Below are 3,071 nucleotides of genomic sequence, written 5' to 3' on the forward strand. Positions count from 1 at the left end.
GTTTCATTTAACACTTTTGCAACCAAATTGTCGTTGATCTGTGCTATCCAAAGGTGTACTTATTCCAAAAATGTTTTAGTTTGATCTGAGAGATTTGGCTGTTATTTCTAGCAATTTAAATGACGCCGTAGAAGTTTGCTCGTAGGATAAGTCAGATTGATGAAGGCCAGGTTTCTTCAGAAAAAAAAAGTTCAAAAGACAGTTCAATATTTTCAATTGTTGTGAATACATACTATAAAATGAGAATTCTTAAGACAGGAATCACTTATCATATTTAAAATACAAGCTAGACTGCTCCATCAGTAAGGTAAGTAACGTTTCTATAGAAATTGATCTCTCAGTTTCGGTTATCGATTTCAGCTGTCACAATATAACATAATCCTTTCTACTAAAGGCACAAGGCCTGTAATTTTGGGGAGGGGACTAGTCGATTACATCGACCCCAGTCTTCCACTGGTACTTAAGTTATTGACCCCGAAAGGATGAAAGGCATAGTCGACCTCGGTGGAAGTTGAATTTAGAACGTAAAGACGGACGAAATGCCGCTAAGCATTTTGTCCGGCTTGCTAATGATTCTGTCAGCTCGCCGCTCACAGTATAACATAAAATGATATACTATAATATGTGAAAATCCGTAGCCTAAAGGTAAGGGTGTTGCACGTGTGATCGTGGTTTCGATTCCCAGACCGTCGGTCCGTTGTGTCCTTGAGCAAAACACTTCATTTCACGTTGCTGCAGTCCTCTCAGCTGTAAATGGTTGACCCTGCAGCAGTCCCGGGGTAATGTTGGACTAACCACCTAGACAGCGGGGTGGCATTAATCGGAAGCTATAACAATGCGAGGAAACGCATTGTGACCAGCGGTGTATAACAACATCCGATAATCTGGTCGATACAGTGACATGATATAATTCCTTCTACTAAAAGGACCAGACCTGAAATTTTGGGGAAAGGGGTTAGTGATTACATCAATCCCAGTGCTTGGCTCATATTTATTTCATTGAACTTCGAGAAAATAAAAGGCGAGGTCAACCTAGTCGGAATGTGAACTTAGAAAGTAAAAACGAACCATCTTGCCGCCTTTATAATATAATATTATACAATGCTGTAGCTGCATTATTCAAAATTGTGACCTCCATTTCTCCAATGCCCATGAGGGGAGTTTTGTAATCAGAAATTGTATACATTCATACATGCATACTTATAGACCTATGTATGTACATGTGTATGCAGATAAGTACGCATGTATGTATGTATGTATGTATGTATGTATGTATGTATGTATCTATGTATGTATCTATGTATGTACGTACGTACGTACGTACGTATGTATGTATGCATGTATTTTGAGAGAGCACGTATCCAGCATGAAGAATTTAAACGAGCTGCGAGAAAGTGCACGGCTCGTATAGTGAATGGGGAAAGCTTAATCTGCAATGTTTGCAGTCGTGTATGCTTATCAAGAGCAGGGCTCATTAGCCACCAACAGAGCCGTAAATGCAAAATGTAAGTTAGTACTAGAGCGCAGAATGTTCCTGAAGGTCGGCAATGGTTTTCCTCGGTCACGAGTGGACGGCCATCATGTATGCATGCATGCATGCATGTGTGTACGTAAGCATGATATATATGTTTGTATATAGGCGCAGGAGTGACTGTGTGGTAAGTAGCTTGCTTACCAACCACATGGCTCCGAGTTCAGTCCCACCTTGGGCAAGTGTCTTCTACTATAGCCTCGGGCCGACCAAAGCCTTGTGAGTGGATTTGGTAGAGGAAACTGAAGGAATCCCGTCATATATATGTGTGTGTGTCTGTGTGTGTCTGTGTTTGTCCCCCACCATCGCTTGACAACCGATGCTGGTGTGTTCACGTCTCCGTAACTTAGCGGTTCTGCAAAAGAGACCTATAGAATAAGTACTAGGCTTACAAAGAATATAGTTCTGGGGTCGATTTGTTGGACTAAAGGTGGTGCTCCAGCATGGCCGCAGTCAAGTGACTGAAACAAGTAAAAGAGTATGTATGTATGTATGTATATTTTTATATTGTCAAGCGTATGCGATATTATAACTGCATAGAATGTAACCCTGGATTTTGCGCTGATTATTGCATCTGGCAATATTCGCGATTCTTGAGACATGGTAGCCGGATGTGCTTCCTTGCAGTATGTCCAAAGAGTCGACAGTCACATTCTAGCCATTCATATGCCATAAGCAGGAATATATTGCTCGAAGACATAAAAATATAACGTGCCGTCTCTCCAATGTAAGTAGTTGTTGAGGGACGGTACAGAAACAAGACAACAACTTGCATTAGGAAGATGGCATGTAGCATAGAGGAGCGGATAGGCGAACACTGGCGGGAGCTCAAGAAGGAGAAAAGCTCGTCAGTGCACAATCAACATGCTCAACTAGAACATAGAAACTCAGTTGATAATATTGAAATTAAGGTATTATCAACACATAGAACAGACACAACACTTAGACAGATAGTAATAGACGCAGTTATAGACAGGCCGAGCCTCAACAGAAAACACGCATGGAACAATAACACACCACACCACCACACCACGCAATACGATGACTAAAGACAGAAAGAAAAAAAGACACAGATACAAACAGTATAATATGATGAAATATAAGAAATAGAGATAAATAAGTAAATAAAAGGGAAAAAAAACTATATAAAAAGAAAGAATACAAGTAATTTAGTAAGTAAGCCCATACACATACACACACACATACGCGTACACACACGCACAAGCACACACAGACGTAAACGCATGCGCAGATAAGGATATACATCCCAGAGAGACAGAATAGACTAAACAGAACAGGTGGATGGAGGGGCCGCTGAAGATATCCAGACAATGGACTTAAGATAGACTAAGAGCAATAATAAACGAGTGAAGAAAAAATGCATATAGCGCGTGTGTTTATTTGGCAAAAGCAAAAAGAGAAATGATCATCCCGAAATAAAATATAATAATATCTGTTTCAGCACACGATTTCACATCAGGAAATATATATATATATAAATATATATATATATATATATATATATATATATATATATATA

The sequence above is a fragment of the Octopus bimaculoides genome, chromosome 4, assembly GCF_001194135.2.
Source record: "Octopus bimaculoides isolate UCB-OBI-ISO-001 chromosome 4, ASM119413v2, whole genome shotgun sequence".
NCBI classification, from domain to species: domain Eukaryota; kingdom Metazoa; phylum Mollusca; class Cephalopoda; order Octopoda; family Octopodidae; genus Octopus; species Octopus bimaculoides.